Below are 17,410 nucleotides of genomic sequence, written 5' to 3'. Positions count from 1 at the left end.
TGTTGAAAAGAGAAATAGTGATATTTGTATATTTTCTTTATGAATATCAAATATTCATATCATTCAGTAGATCAAATATTGAGTAATTGGATGAATATTTTTCCCCATCCAGATATTTCAGTGCTTGTTGTCTAAGTGTATAGAGATACACAGCCTAACAAGTGTGACAGGAAATAGATTTATCTTCTTCATTTATTTTTCAAGTCATGAATATTTTGTACTATTAGGCAATCTTCCAAAATTTTCTTTTCTCTATATCTTTTTAAATAGATAAAGGGAAGAATGAGTAACGAAACATCTATTCTTTGGGTATGCAGAAAGATATTAAGATTCTTCTTTTCTATCATAGCACAGAGAAGCTCTCTTTGTTGTCCTAGTTTCAGCCTGATTTCCATCTTAAATTTAGAAAACGTGTATACCCAGCAAGCAGTTATTTGCATAGCCATGGGAGAGTACCAATTGTTAAAATACACTCCTTAAACCTATATTTTCTAGTTATACATGTACATACCACTTTCAGTAACCATTTTAATTTTAGATTTTGATTATTGAAAGCAACACAATGACTTCAGAATGTGAATATTTATCTAACCCCTTGCAGAAGAACCATTGGCAGTGAGATGTGCTCACAGACATTGCTACCCAAAGGTTTCAGCAGAGAAATGTTCCCTCATAATGGCATTATGAAAGACACCGCCTCTGTAATTTACTTAAGTTCAGCTTTAGAACAAGCTGTTTCTTTTATGTACAAAGCTAGCAATTCACAGGTCCCAGCTGAAATGTATTTTTTGTTGTTGTTGGAAGGTTTCAAAGATATGGCATTTGGAAATTCCTTAATTAGATTTAAGATTTTAGTCATACAGTGGGTTCTCTTTGTAACCAGAATGTGTTTATTTGGCAGTTGCTTTATTTAATGATGCTCATTTCAACACTGTGACTAACCAACAAAAACTCTGATATGCCAGCACTCCATTAGCTTTTTTTTAATTTTGAAAACAGAAAGCAAAGGTATGAGAAAAGATTTATGGAGAGTGGCCCAAATTGAAATCTATTTGGAAGCACCTATCCTATTTGCACGGCTAAACATCTCTGTGTTTTATTTTAAATGAAGGAGTTCATAGACGGCTTCAAGTTTGAAACACACATTAGGATATGTTTCTATAAAAATACATTACACAGTCAGCATTCATAGAGGGCTGCCAGCTCCAGAAGACTTGCATGCCCATGGGTCATCCCTGGAGGACAGGCTGTATATAAATACCAACTGCCAGTTCACAGTTTGTGCAAATATAAAGTCCGTTAGGCCAAGATAACATGTATATAGTGTGACACGGCAGTACCTGTCTGTGTATGTGTGGACCTCAGTATATCTAGTGCTTGACATTATTTTGCTTCTCACTAAAGCAGCTTGCTATTTGCAGACAGATTGGTAAAAGGACAATAACTGTAAGCGATGTGGGGCAAAAAAAAAAAAAATGGAACAACAGTGATGACTGTCTAGAAGGCCATGCAGGGAAGAAGGAACTGTATGAAGTCTGCATGACCGGATGTCCTTTTGTTCCCTTTGTGTTAGTGAGAAAAGCAAGAGAGTTTTTGCCCCAGCATCTGATAATATTTGGTCCATAGTAAGTGCTCATTAATATTTATTGAAAAAGTGACAAGTCCTCTTGCTTCTAATTCCTCTGACTCAAATCTGTCCCCTCTTTTCCTTCATGGCCACTCCCAATAATCCAATTCACGCATTCCTCTTTTGGGGGTGATTAAAAGAGGCTCCTAATTGTTTTTCTTTAGACTCTGAGTCTCTTCAGTCCAATCCAGCCCTCCAGTATCTGTTCCCAAATGACGTTTTCAACTGGTGCCTACCTCCCTCATCCTTTGTAGGTTTGAGGGAAATTATTTCCTAAACATTTTCTTATGCTGTCCCACCTGCCACAGTTGTAATTACCTGACCCCTTTCTCCACCTGGCCCCTGGAGGATCAGCCCCACCACATTTCCACATTGTGTCCTTGGAGGCACATTGTGAAGACCAACGTTTTCCATTTGGACATCTTTCTTCCCCCTGAGAGGCATCTCTCCCTCCTAGACACTCAGAAGCACTTTATGTGTATCTTTCTTAGAGGCACTTTTAGCTTTCTGTTTTGTAATAGACTCGTTCACAAGAGGGTCTTACCCTTTCCCCTCATCGGCTATTTTTTTAAAGGCTGGACTTCATAACTTATTCATCTTTGTGGCCCATGTGAAACTCTTTCATAAGTCTCCTTTGTCTGTGTAGACCAGTCAGTAGTTCCTCTATATTCTCATCCCATCTTGTGTCTCTGGTTTGTTCCTTTTATCACAATTAAAATTATATAAGTAGTAGAATAATTTGTTTTTAATGTCGTCTCCTTTGCAAGAATGTAAGCTCCACAAAGGCTTATGTTCACAGCCAGATCCCAACTCCCTATCCCAGTGCCTTGTCCTTACTAGGCATTCAATACACAAGTGTAGAGATAGATAGATGATAGATGGTAGGTAGGTAGGTAGGTAGGTAGATAGATAGATAGATAGATAGATAATTGATCAGGGACACACATACATCTATGTCCTTATGTAGTCATACTGCTCTGCTCTCCAAAAGACCGTGATCCAGAAAGCAAGGATAGAGAATCGCCACATAATAATTGTACCTAATTTTCATGTCCAGTCTCTGTATAGTAGACACCTTTGTAGTAGTACCTTCTTTTCTTATGGTACATACTGTTCCTTGACCACGCTATCTATTCCTTCTGCATAGTTATGATTTCTGAATCTATATCTCCCATCAGGTTTTCTCTTGAATTCCAGAGATCCACCTGCTTTCTGGACATCTTCATTTCTTGTCCTGTGGCAGAGACTGGTTAGTTTTTCACCAAATCATTACTTTTCTTTTTTCTCCTGGTTATATACCACATTTCTCAGCCTTTACTGCAATTAGGTGTAGCCATGTGATGGAGTTTGGTTAATAATGTGTTGGTGCAAGTTATGTGCACATTTCTAGGCCGGGTACATTTACACTCTCTATTGCTGTCTGCCTGTAGGATATTGAAGATCCAGCAGAGAATTGTGTGGTCCTAGGGCTTGCCTGGATGGTAGATGGAAGAAGCCTAAATCCCTCAATGACTATGTAGAGCAGAGGCAGTCCACCATTACTAATTGGGTTTAAACAGATAAGACATAGTTCTATTTGTTAAGCTATTAAAATTTTGAGGTTGTTTGTTACAGCAGTTGGCCAGACCTATCTAATACATATTTTCTCTTAAATCATATTCTCCTCTGGCATCCCTGATCTATGATGGTACCATTTCACTTTTGCTCAGTCAGAATGCTGTGAGTTTCCACCAAAGGATTTTTTTCCCTTATCTCATATTCCTCATCAGTCAACATCCCTTGCCCTTTATCCCTACTCTCACTGTTTTAGTTCAGGTTATCATCCTTTCTTGATTGGTCTATTAAAGTAACATCCTGAATGGTCTTTTTGCTTTCTCTCTTGCCTACCTCTGATCTATCCTCAATACCGCCCATTCTTTTTCTTTTGAAAACACAGCTGATCCTATAGCACTTTCACCTAAAAAATTTTGTTTTTTTATTACCTTCAAGATGAATTAAGTTTTCTTTAGCATGTCATCCATTTCAACCACATCATAATCCATCCATTTGCTAACCACTATTTTTCACCTACATCTCTAATGTCATAACTCAGGCTGTAAAAAAACAAAAACAACAAACAATAAGAACAACAAAAAAACAGAGGCATATTTTTTTCCTAACAGAGTTCATTTTCCCACACTTTTGATTCTCTGCATATGATATTTACCCAGCCTAAAATGCCCTTTCCTTCCATTTTTTGTTTGACATAATTTCATTCTCTTAGTAAGTCCCAATTAAATAATTACTTTTCTCTCTTTTCTAACTTCCCATGCTAAGTTAATCGCTCTCTTCTGTTCTCTTATGGCACTTTGAAGATAACTCTCTTATGTTGTTTATTCCTTTGGGTTTCAACTATGTCTCTGTATGTGTCTCCCAATTGATTTGTGAGGCTCTGGAGGGCAAGAGATTGGTCTTTATCTTTGAGTACTCTGTGCCTGCTTTGGTGAGTGGCAACAAAGTACTCAAAAAAGCTTTGTTGAATAAATTTTCAACTATCATATAATTCACTATCAAAGAAAAATGTGGCCTTATTTTCCACTGTGGGACTAGCTTAACAAAATATGTAACTTTCTCATCTTGCAATAGGTACCATAATAAAGACTAATTTGTTTCCATAATAATAGTGATTACTAACATTTAATGAATGGTTATGTGCTAGGCACTGTGCTAAATTCTTTATTTGCTTCATCTTGTTTAATCCTTGCAATGACTCTATGAAGTTGATATTATTATTTCTGTTTTAGAGTACTGTATTAGCTTAAATCAGTGTGCAGTTATGAACAAAGAACAGCTGTGAGAAAAGTAACCCCCTATGGAAGCTATTGAGAAGGTACAAGTGATTTTGCCCCCAAGGTGACAAACTGTTTAAGAATTTCCTAAGGTCTTTCTTGACTACCAAAACTTTATATCTTGTAAATACATAGGATAATATGGAACCTGGAAAATTCCATTCAAAATTATTGTAAGATAAAACTTTTGTTTTCTCTAGATATTTATGAGATGCCTCTGATATCTGTAGAGACTACTAGTTGCAGAGTAAATCTCTGAACGAACCATCAAGCATTTTAAGAGCACTCAGAAAAGTCAAGTGCATTATTTTATGATGTCTGAGTACACTGGAGACCCTCTGGATCCCACAATTCAGAGTAGAATTTCAAAGGTAAGAAATAGAAGGATATCAGCCAAGAGTTGAAGACTGTGCATATGGTTCAGTTTCTGACAATATCTATTGCCAAGTCAGGTCTTTTGTATCCAAATATAGTCTGAGTCTGAACTACATCAATTGTGTATGATGTTTATGTGGTTTGTGAAAAATGTTTTGTAGTAATCAAAGACAAACAAGTGGAACCCTTTCTGCCATTCAATGGAACAAGAAAAAAAACTATTGCTGTTAGCTGAATAGAATATTCTTGTGCTAGCCCAGAGGGACGAGGGCATAGTTCCTTTGATTTAGGAACTTATAGCAGAGTTAGAAAAAAACAAATGCGCATGAAGTTTGTATTGTTGGATTATATTCTGAGTCACTTCTTTGATATGTCCTTCTCTCGTAGAAAAATTTCCATTGTCTCCCATTGCCTGTAGCCCCAAATCCCTACTCTAGTTTGCTCACCCCCCAACCCCTTGTCTTTAATCCTGTCTCTCATGACCGCTCTTGTCAACCCATCTAGTCACCAAATGTCAAACTCACTCTGGACTTCCCTGCCCTCTCTCCTACTTTCTACCTGTCCAAACCCTGCTCATCTATAACCACTCAAATTCTATCTCCATCCTGGAAAATCTCCCTTCGTCATATCTGTTAAAAATCCTCTCTCCTGAAAACTGTGTTGTGGTTACTAGGGGCAATGAGGGTGGGGGATGGGGGGTGGGCACAAGGAGTGAAGGGAGTCATATATATGGTGATGGACAAACAAAAATGTACAACCCAAAATTTCACAATGTTAAAAACTGTTAAAACATCAATTAAAAAAAAATATTAAGTAGAGGAAAAAAAAAATCCTCTCTCCTTCTTAGTCCTCTGGACCCTGTTGCATACTTAGTTGTCACTTTTCGCTGTTACCTTATGTATTTTTCATCTCTAGAGGCATTGTCTCATCTTCCTAATTAGTTTGTAAGTTTGTGAATTTTAGGGCCTGTATCTTTGAGGTCTCAGAATCCCCCATAGTAAAGGGGAAGGGAAACTAATATTTATTGAGTTCCTGCTGTGTGCCTGATACTATGCTAAGTTCTTTATATATACTATCTGGTTTAATTCTCACAATAATTCTATGAGTTATGTATTATTAACTCCATTTTAGAGATGAGAAAACCAAGGCTCAGAGAGATTAGATAAACTACCCAATATCACACAGCTAGTAATTAATTGAGTTGTTATCCCAGCCTAGTCGTGTTTGTCTCCAAAGCTCCTGGTTTCCCCAATATACTTTACATACATTAGATGCTTATTACTAACACTTATTGCTAACAGCAATTCTCTTCCATCCATCACCTCTAAGTATAATTTTATTGGTATTTCATGCTGGCATTAATTATTGTCCAACTGTTTAAAATGCACTGCTATCATCTATCCAAGAAGATTGTCAACCTTTGTGTGCACAACCATGTTCCGTTCCTTGTGTGTGCATTCATGTGCATTGCTCTGCATATAGAGAGCCCTTGACATACACTTGTAGAATGCTTGACTGATGGCAGACTTTAAAACTGAATCGTAACGAAGATCCTCTTTGGTTTTCAAAAGCCTCAATTATATTTACCCAGACTACAGATATTTTGCCATTCCCTGTTGAAAATAAAAAGGTCTAGAAACAGATGTTATCTGACAATAGAAATAACTTAAATCTCCTGTTATACTGAGATCCGAAGAAAATCCAACCAATATGAAATAAAACTATAATGAAGGGACAAAATGTACTGAATTTCGATTATTTGGTCCTTTTTAAAGTATTTTATGATGCTTATATATTGGTCATGATAATCTTCCTGGCATCCATGTTAAGACATTCCCAATGTACTCATGAAATCAACTCAAATTTTATTGGCCCTCCTGATCTACAGATTCCCTCTGGTTTATCCCTTTATACAAATTTTCCCCCACCTCAACTCCACTCATTATTTTCAGCTCTCCTAGACTGGAATTGGGTAAGATGTTCTGAGATCTAACAGTATTGGAGACTGAACTTAGGCGTTTCTGGGCAGGCTGAGTTGTCTGCAAGTGGTGGGTGAGGTAAAATGGTAAGCAGCAATGGGAAGTGCACTGTGGCATGTCAACAGCTCTTCTACGTTATTTGTGGTAAAGTTTTTCCCCCATTGGAATAGATAAGGAGAGTTGAATAGAGTTACCGCTATAGCCACAGCCAGAAATTCAGTATTTGCAATTCTACTGTAATTTTTTTTGAGGACCTCAAAGGCTGCACACATGCACAGTGATTTATTGTCTTATATCATCCAAATCTTAAGGACACCAATAAATTTTTAAGAGCTTGTCTATTTCCAAGGCCTGCAGAAATGATGATTCTATATTTATCTCAATATATAATTAACAATAATTTATAAGTAATGGGTTTCATGTTCTGAAGACAAATTACTGGCCTTTCTTTTACTTTCTTTTTTCCTGTACAAGTAGTGGCTGGGGGTTGGGGTTTTGCACAGTAATTTCCATGACGCCCAATTTGGCATCTTCTACTGTCACAATGAGCTCATGATTTCAGGTGAGGAATAAGCAAGAGCACATGACCCCTCAAGCAAAAGAGATGAAATTTTCATCCAAATGTCCTAAAGAATAAAAATGATGGAGATAAAAACAGAAAATATATGACATGGACAAAGTTGTTTGTAACTAGAACATTTTTCAAAGTTTTCTAGGGGCATCAATTGCTCTCTGAGCAAATCGTTTAGTACAGAGCTCTAGTGAGAGCATTAGCGAACGATCCTCTCTGCCTGCAATTAGATTAGTCATGCACTTGTAGGCTGGAATTTATGGTGATTTGTATTCCAGAAGAATCCTTGCTCAGTGCTTTTCAGAAAGAAAGAAAAGCATACACCAAAGATTGAAGATTTCTTTTTCTTTTGCTCTCATTTCTCTTTTAGTTTTAAAAGGTTTATTTCATAAAAACAAAGATATAGACACTGTAATATAAATATTCCCAAACCCCAAACAGATTGTTTGTTATTAGTGCTATCATAAATGTCATAAGCATTTGTTTCACGTCTATTTATGTATTTGCTTTCTTGATCATCTAGTTTATAAACTACTGAAGGGAAAATTTATGTACCTCCAGGTACATGGCGCATTATGATTGTTGTTATCATCATCATCTACATCATCATTATCATTTGCACACAGTAGGTCTTCTGTAAGGAATTATCAATGTTTTTAAAATCAGTTTAGGGCCCACAGCAGAAAAGCTGCTGTGTGTGTTTGGAAAGTGAAACTTGAGGAGGGAAACTCGTTGTTCTGTAGCCTAGTGAATTGTGTGTGATCTTGACTTGTGTCTGCACAGGATGGTTCTGTTCCAGCGGTCACATCGGACCAAACGGATTAGCAAAGTCTCTGAGCAGGCACTGTGACGGCCATAGCTGCTATTTCTGGATTGCAGTGGATGGATGCAGTGCATGGAAAAACACTTATCGTGCTGACTGATCTGACCAACACTATTGTCTCAAGGATTTTCTGAGTCATTCTGCTGCTGAAACCGTGGGCATAGAATTTCATCTTTTACACATCTTCTCTCTTTCTAAATTGCTTTCTCTTTCTTAAAACATAAAACATATCAAGCATGCCTCAGTATTTTTAAGCAAGTGATTAAATCTCAACTTGAAGTATGCAAATAAAGCTAGCTAAATTGTCCAAGTTTCTTTGGGATGCCACCTGACTAGGAAAGTGATATCTCTTATCAATTTGGTGGCTCTTTCTATGTGCCAGGAACCTAAAGTGCTGAGAGTTTAGTGGGAAAGTGTATATCAATATAATATTATATATATATTAAGTGTATAAAAATATAATATATTATAATGCAACAACAGACATATGTACAAAGTTCAGAAATAGCACAGAGAGATAGTCTTCATGTTTGAAATATATTTAAGTATATGTGAATTGTTATAATGAGAAATTTTATACGAGAATAAAAATATTTTTATGGCTTAATTAAAACTGATAGGATTAGAGCCTGACAAAGTAATACGTTTTGCTATTGTTGACAGCTTTGTTCTCAAGTTGTTTAAAAACTCTGATGAACCAGAGCTTTAAATGATTATTGTGGCTATTAATTAAAGAGCCAACCATTTGTCAAAGTAGATAGTTTAAGCAATAGTGTTGATTGCTATATGAAAAATATCTGCACTCCATATTAAAGATTGATTTCCTTTATCTTTGTCAGTTATTAAGAATTATAGTTTGTTTGTGTTTAGGAAAAATATTCTGACACGAGAAATCTGTAGGAATTCCAGGCAAACTTTGGTAAACAGGTCCTGTATTTTTACATCTCAGATTTTCCTTATACCATTCAGTGATTTGGGAATAATTATACAAATAGGAACAATTATTGAGCAGGCACTATTATATTCCAGGCACTGTACAAAGGAATTTACATCCTGCTTCTCAAATGTGGTCCACAGATCCAGTGCGTCAGCATCACCTGGGAGCTCGTTAGAAAGAGAGGATCTGTGGCCCTACCCCAGACCTGCAGCATCAGAATCTGCATTGTAACCAGCTCTCCACGTGCGTTTGCACGCTGCAATCTGAGAAGCATTGCTTTCCCATTTCATTTCTAATTCCTCACCACAGCCCTGCAAGTTCAGAGAAGTTAAGTCAATGTGCAGGTCACAAGGCTGGTGAGGGGTGGAGTGGTTCTCTTTACTCACATTTGGTCGTGTTCCGTATACAGGTACACCTTTCCCTTGTTGAAACCTTAGCCCTTCTTAATCGTCCCGCTCAGATTCCACCACCTCGATGAAATCTTTCATGATGCCTCCTGTTGCAAGGAAGCTTTTCCTGTTTAAATATCTCACAATACTCTGATTTTTTCTGTTTTTGCAATACCACACTGTATTGTCTTAGATTATTACTGCTAGTGTCCATGAGGATAGAAACTATCCTTTTTTGGCTTGTATAGTCTATTGCACCTAGCATAGCAACCACCTTATAATATGTGCTTAATGGATGCTTGAATGAATTAACAATTGCCTTTGCCCTTTAAATAAAGCCATTTCATAGTTCATTAGAACAAGTAAATCCAGTTTAGTATATTAACAGCTGCTAATTGCTGCAAGGTTATTACTGCCTGGCTCACATTAGTATTGATGATGATAATTCCTACCATGTGTACAGGATTTTATAACTTACAAAGTACTTTAACACCTATGACAACATTGAATCCTCACTACAACCTTGTGGCATGAGAATTCTATTATCCCCATTTTACAGATATAAAAATTCATGCTTGGGGCCGGCCCGGTGGCGCAAGCGGTTAAGTGCGCGCGCTCCGCTGCGGCGGCCCGGGGTTCACTGGTTCGGATCCCGGGCGTGCACAGACGCACTGCTTGGTAAGCCATGCTGTGGCGGCGTCCCATATAAAGTGGAGGAAGATGGGCACAGATGTTAGCCCAGGGCCGTCTTCCTCAGCAAAAAAAGAGGAGGATTGGCGGATGTTAGCTCAGGGCTGATCTCCTCACACAAAAAAAAAAAAAAAAAAAAAAAAAAAAAAAAAATTCATGCTTACAGAAATTAAGTGGCCGATAAAATATTACAGGGGACACCTGGAACAGAAACTTAAAGCCTTCTGATTCCAAGGTTTATGCTCTTTCTAGTGTCTTTCTGAAGGAAAAACATGCATCTTGTATGAAGTCAAGAACTATTTTCTCAAATGGCATTTGTAGTAGAATCCCCCATATACAATGTACATTGACCTTGAGATATTATTCCTCAAATGAAGACATTGAAATCAGAGATATAAGAAAGGAAAAATCTATAGGATTTGGTAACTGATTAGCAAGGTGCTGGAGAGGATGAAGGAGGGATAGAGTCAAAAAGAGCCCCAGATTTAGAGCTCTGGTGCCTGGAGGTGTGATGGTGCCACTCACTCAACAGAGACAGTCTGGAGGCCTGGGGAGAGGATAACTCGGGGGAGGAGAGAGGGCATGCCAACCACCAGGTCCTCTTTTTCCAGCTTCTGTGAAATGGACACCTATTTTAGGATGGAGCTTGGGCTCTGACCTATTACCTTGAATCACATAAGTGAGAACTAAACTTGGTTGTTTTAAGCCACTGAGACTTCAGAGTTGTTAGTAACTACACTATCATCTCTAGGCTAGGCTACCCTGCCTCCGAGATATGTAAGAAGATCTCTCTGCAGGCTGTTGGTTGAGTGAAAAAGCAATTCAGGTTCCTATTTTACACTCTGTTCTAATTTCTTTCCCTCTCCTCCCCATTGTTGTGAATGAGCAGCCCGTGGATCAGATTTACAAAACCAGCAGCCTGAAACATGGCTGGTTTCTCACTCATCCCGGTCTATAAGATTTTTCATCTAATTGTTGATGGCGCAGAGTGGAAAGATCTGGGATCTGAAGTTAGAAGTCCTGAGTTATAGCCTTGGCTCTGCTTTTCTGCAGCTGTGAACTAGGGCAAGTCACTTAACTTGTCTGAACTCAGCTTATTAATCTGCCAACTGGGTGAGTAATACTACTGAGCTTATCGGGTTGTGAAGAGCCAATGAGCTACTGTGGATGAAAGCAATTTGTAAACTTTAATATGCTATATAAGACGTAGTTATTATTAGTGTAAGAGCAGAACAAGGGGCAAAAGAATAGCTTTCAATGCAAATATCTACTTAAAAGCAAATTATGAATTTTTTAAAATTAGGACATGTATTTTTAAAAGTATTAAAGTCAAGATGATGCATACTGAGCAAAAACCAGAGCTAGTGATTATCATTTTTTCTTGAAAAAAAAAAATAGTTCCCATTTATTGAGCACCTACTATGGACCAGGCCTGTGATACACACTTTGCATACTTTCACTTCAGTATAATAATGACCTGTATTGACTCATAGTCACTTACTGTTATATGAGAACAAAATAGACCTTTAATTTAGGAAAGTAAGGAAGAGCTGATTCTAACTGTGCATGTTTGGTTTTATTTTTTCTTTACTTTCCCTATAAATCTGCATATCCACAGTTATTATATCTTCAAAATGATCTTAAAAAGGAATGTGCTAGCACTCATTCTTGGTGTATCCAGCCCATCACATGTTGAGAGTAGCTCCAACAGATAATGTGTGGATGAGCAAGACTGTCCCCAGGGCAGGGCGAGGGTAAGGCAAGATGAGTACCCTGCCTGGGGAGCAACATTCAAGGACCCACTCGCTCTCACTTTCACACCCTGAGAGTGAGCACCTCCTTAGAGGCGGCACCCTAGGCACCCGTCTTGCCTTACCCTAGTTCTGCCATGTTGCTCTCACTGCAGCCTTGCCAAAGAATTAACAGAAAAAAATCCCCTGAAACATTGCATTATATGCATAACAATTTCCTTCTTAAAAAAGGATTAAAGCCTCTATATGTTTCACACACCACTTTGTACAATTGTAAGAAGGTTTGGAACTTAAGGAAATTAAAAACGTGACACATTTTGTGATAGACCAGTAAGGCAGGACCCACTAAGAAATGCTGAGGATGACAGAGACTAGAGCAAATCACAAGCCCACAGGTATGTTTTGATCAAAGACCCAGTACAAATGAGTTTTCTCTGAGTGCATCCTGGATATAGATCCCTACAGGCCGGATAGATTCTTTTCTTAAGTCTCATCATGGGATTTCCTTTGAGAAATAAACCCACCACATGTTTCCTGTTCCCTTCGCTGGTAGACCACTGTATTATTCTGCAGGTTATGGGCAATTGTTTTCTTTCATTCTTCCGTATTTTCCATTTTTTTTCTTTAATAAGTGTATATTACCTGATAATAAATACATTTACAATTAAACAGTGAATTGGACCTAATCTATTGTTGATTGCTTTTGGCCCTCAAATGACTATTTCACACAAGCTCCCCTACCTGAATCTCTCCCCACACTTGACTTCTCCTTTTTTTTAAATTTTATTATTATTTTATTTTATTGTCATAACAACACTTAAAATGAAATATACCCTCTTAACTAACTTTTACGTTATGGAAAACAGTGTGGAAGTTCCTCAAAAAGTTTAAAATAGAATTACCAAATGATCCAGTAATCCTACTTCTGGGTATTTATTCATAATAATTGAAATCTGTATCTGGAAGAGATATTAGCACCCCTATGTTCATTGCAGCATTATTCACAATAGCCAACATGTGGAAACAACCTAAATATCCATCAATAGATAAGTAGAGAAAATGTGGTATATACGTACAATGGAACATTATTCAGCCTTAAAAAAGAAGGAAATTCTGTTATATACTACAACATGGATGAACCTTGAGGACATTACGCTAAGTGAAAGAAGCCAGTTCACATATTCTCCTTTGGTTTTTAAGGCTGAAGGGTTTCCGCTCCCAGCCAAGGCCAAGCCTTCTTCATGTACAGCGGATCTCATGCCGTTTACACTTTTCTTCCATAATTATTGTTTCTCTTTTTTTGGGGTAGTTGCTATCCACATGCACACATACACTCTCCTATATTTAAAACTGTCTTCTTGGATCTCACATTCCCTCTTTTTCCACAATTCCATTTCATTTTTACCTTCACAGCCAAACTTCCTAGTAATTGCCCGCAGACACTGCACTCCCTCATCTCCCATTGCCTCCGCAACATACCCCAACCAGGCTTCCTTCTGGCCCCACACATCATTGAAAAGGTCACGATTGACCTCCATGAGGCTAAATCCAATGGACATTTTGTCTCTTTTCATCTTCCACTTCTCATTAGAATTCAACATAGCTGACTGCTCGCTTTTTCTGTAAACATTTTCTTTCATTTCCAGTGTCACCCTCCTTCATTTCATGTTAGTTTGTTTCCTACCTTAGTGGCCTTCAGCTTCTGTCTCCTTTGCTGTCTTCTCTCTCTCTGTGGTAACTTAATCCTGAGACTCCTTCTCTGATCTAAGCATGCTCTCTACCAGGGGTAATCAGACAGCCCATGTATCTGAATACCGATTGCAGGCCGATGCCTCCCTATTTTATGTCTTTAGCTCTGGTGTCTCCCTTAATTTCAAGTCTCATATATCCCACTTCAAACTTGACATTGTCACTTAAATGTCTAATACTTTATTCAAAATTTCAATGTCCTATACAGCAAGACTTGTCCAATCTACCTCTAAATCATATTTTGAATCTAGAAGCTGGGACTGGGTGGTAGCTTCTGGGGGACATTAGTAGTCTTCTAAATGGTCTCATTGCTTCCGTTCCTATAGTGTCACACCTTCCCACGTCTATTTTCCAGACAGCAGCCAAAGTGATGCTCTGAAACTATAAATTGTCATCTCCTACTTAAGACTTGTCAGTTCATTTTGATCTCAGCCTAAATGTCACTGCCGCGCAAAGGCTTTCCTTAACAAGCAGTTTGAAGTAGCACTTGAGTCTCTCTGTTTATCCGAGTCTCTCACATTATTTTGTTTTATTGTCATCATTGCATTTACCAATAATTGATGGTTTCCTTTCACTTATATGTGATCTCTGTGAATGTAGGGATGTTGTCTGTTTTGTTAATTGCCTTAGCCTCATGCAAAGTGTCTGGCACATAATATGTGCTCAAAGAGTAACTGAATGAATGAATGAACTTATTCAACAACATTTGTTGTAATATGTCATGACCTTCTTGGACTATGTCTGCATAACAACTAGTTTTAGGAGAGCTGTCAATTCATTTCGATAATCAGTCTTTCCTCAAACAACTGGAATAATTTATTTGACTGCTTCATTCACATCTGTGAAATGGTGGTGTTTTGCCCAGCTGTAACTTACTTCATGCATATCACATGGAGGCTAAAAGAAGGACCATCTTTGCAATGTTCTCTATGATCATCATGCATAATTCAATATTCTTAAAAGAAAATGTGTAGCACCATGGTGGTGAGAGCCTTCATTTTTGCATGAAATTTGATATCTTTACTTTCCATTTGCTCATCTAAACACTTGGAGAGTGTGACATTGGTCATTCCAACCCAGATAACTTTTGGGCACATCATGGATTGTCTTCATCCCCGAAACAGCTATTTCCAAATTCTCTTTTCCTCACTGTATAACTACAGAACATCTAAAACCACAAAGTACAATTGCTTCACAGGGCGTCAGTGAACTGAACTATAAAGGTAGTGGAAGGGGGCTTCTCCACAGGTACTCTACAACAACTCAGTTTTAAATAGAGCTTCAAACCACCTTGGTTTTGTGTTTTCTGGTTACATAAAGGAGATGGTGTTTATTTTCTCACCCCAAATATAGGCACTATCTTATTACATTAGTATTGGACAATTTCCCCTCAGCCTCCACCCTGGTGTACAGGTGGTTTCATTAAGAGTGTCTGAGGAGCTGTCTGTCTCGCCTTCAGAGGAGCTTCATCTGAAGTTCCAGCCTAAGATTCCTCTCCAGTATAGCTAGAGTTTCAACCGAGTGCCACTGAACGCCACATCTTTATCACTGCCTCCGAGGACTGTGGTTCGGCAGAAGGCAGAGGCACAATACATCTTTGTCTTCCCCCAGCTAATAACCCGGGGCTTCATAGTAGTTCAGGCATGCCTTTAACATTTGCACTGCTACATTTCTGTGCTGTATAAACTCCTTGCAACGGCCTGGCCCTCATTGTTTCAGAACCTTGACTCTCCTTACCATTCTCATCATCCAAATTTATTTAAGGATGAAACTATTAGAAACACAATTGGTGAATTAATGTCATAGGGACTGCTGCTGGCAGCTCATCAATTTTTGATATGCCACTCAGACAAATGAAACATAAGCCACCCAGAACAAGGGGACCTTTTGACACTTCAAAGGAAACCCCTATGGGTGGTTTCCTCTTGAAGCTACACTAAACTGGCTCGATCTCCTCAGCTGGAAGCTGCCAGTGTCTCATTAACCCCTAAAAAGGCCCGGCATGAGCTTTTCTTTTCAGCTATAATTATGCCATGCACTCCTGTTATGCTGCACTGAATCGCAACACTGTCACCAGCACATTATAAACATCCACCCTAATTGAAAAGCAGATTAGACTCTTGTGTTAATTAGCCAAAAAGCCCGCCCACTTGCATGCATTATGATTGCCTCTTAAATACTGAGGCTGTTGAAATCCCTCAGAAAGACAAGGCAGACTTAATTGCAATAACCTGCAAATTAAGTTTAATTTACTTTAAATTTACCGGTTTAGCAGGCTCATTTGATGGTGTTAATGTTCTAGCAAATTAATTATCTGAATTAGTCATGCCTGGTGGAGTTTTGCAGCAGAATACATTGTACAGTGGCCTATTAATAACAGACAAACAGGACAGGATTAATGAGAAGATTATGCTCAAGTTCTTAAAAAAAAAGATCCTGCATGAATTCAAATATAATCACCAAAGTACAAATACAGACACAGAGTATAAACAAACAGATTTATTACACTCTATGGCGTGCCATCCAGGAGAAACAGTAAAACATGACCGGTGAAATATCAGACAGCAAGAGCGCTATTCTATAGACTCCCGTAGAGCTCTCCTCACCGCAAACTGTTTCCTGTTAGGGAGCATATATGTGAGTCTCATAGGCAGGCAGTGGACCGCAGAGACACAACCAGCAGGTCAGTTAGAAGTAGCTTCCCTTTGGTTAATTCTATTGCCCTCTCACTAGTTTATAAGACATTAAGATGCTTTCTGGAACCTACTTGTAACCATTCTCTTTGGCCAGATCAGGATACTATTAACCATAAATAATCTAAAAACAATGATGATCTTGCTGTGACTCTTCTCTTTGTCTCAGTACATATCTGTCAAGGCTGGATGTGGGAAATTTGAGGAGGGGGGAATTTAGATGGATGGGAATGCAAAGGTTAGGGGAAAATTTAGAGCATTAACACCTTTGGAGAATCTTCCAGATTCACCCCTCTATGAGGATAAAAAGTGAATCTTATTCCTCCTGTATCCTCAGGTCCTAGGACAGGGCCTGGAACACAGAAGGGCTTAAAAACATTTTTTTTTTTTGAATGGATGAAACACAAAATTAGCTTAGTGACGATTTTGGGAGAATTACTCAGCCTGGAGAATATCGTAGGGTGGCACTCCTCACAAATATGGAATCCCTCTGAAAGTCCTGTGCCAGTGCTTCCACTGTTATTTGGTTCTGAAGAGACACACTCAGGCTCTCTCTCCGCCATCCGCAGCAGAAAGAAACAGCCTCTGGGTGTCAAACTAATAATCTTTGACTGGCTCAGACTGAATATGGCCATGCGGTGATTGACCTCAACATGCCAGATTATTGATTGGGCTGGAGAAGCTTAAGCCATCATTTTCTTGGAGCAGTCACCGCTTGTGTCTTGCTCCCGTCCACAGCTGTCACGCTGTGGCGGGCCATTGAAAGAGCCCACATTTGCATCCTTCATGCATTGATGCTTCTCTCTTTAAAATAAAAATGCCACCACTGAAAAGAAAGGCTGAACCATTGATTCTGTTTTTTTAAAAAATTATCTCATTGAAAGGCAAGGGTTTGGGTTTAGTTGTGAGTTGGGGGAGGCATGCAGGATATGTAAACTTGCTTTACGGGGTGTATTTAATTTTGGGGAAGAAATAATGAGAATAAAAATTGTTTCAAT

The sequence above is a fragment of the Diceros bicornis genome, chromosome 9 (assembly GCF_020826845.1).
Source record: "Diceros bicornis minor isolate mBicDic1 chromosome 9, mDicBic1.mat.cur, whole genome shotgun sequence".
In the NCBI taxonomy this organism is placed as follows: Eukaryota; Metazoa; Chordata; class Mammalia; order Perissodactyla; family Rhinocerotidae; genus Diceros; species Diceros bicornis.
The sequence above is the reverse complement of the archived record's forward strand: the minus strand, read 5'-3'. Positions refer to the sequence as shown.